Source organism: Plasmopara halstedii, assembly GCF_900000015.1.
Source record: "Plasmopara halstedii genome assembly, contig: Scaffold_3120, whole genome shotgun sequence".
Lineage (NCBI taxonomy): Eukaryota > Oomycota > Peronosporomycetes > Peronosporales > Peronosporaceae > Plasmopara > Plasmopara halstedii.
In genome coordinates, this window is record NW_020190023.1 from 87,807 (window position 1) to 88,031 (window position 225).

Sequence of the window (225 nt, forward strand, 5' to 3'; positions counted from 1 at the left end):
CATATATTCAATCTTAATTCAATACTTTGATAAGATAGCTAGTACTGTTTTTAGTAATTAATGGTCTTGGTACTTGAACACGTTGATTTGAGGTCCAACAACATAATTTTTAATCATTTAACAATGACTTCAAAGCTAATACAAATGGATTGAAAATTGAAATAGGGCTTTATTTTGTATCGATATAACTCAGTGATGCCAATGTTCTGAACCACTGTTCTGGAG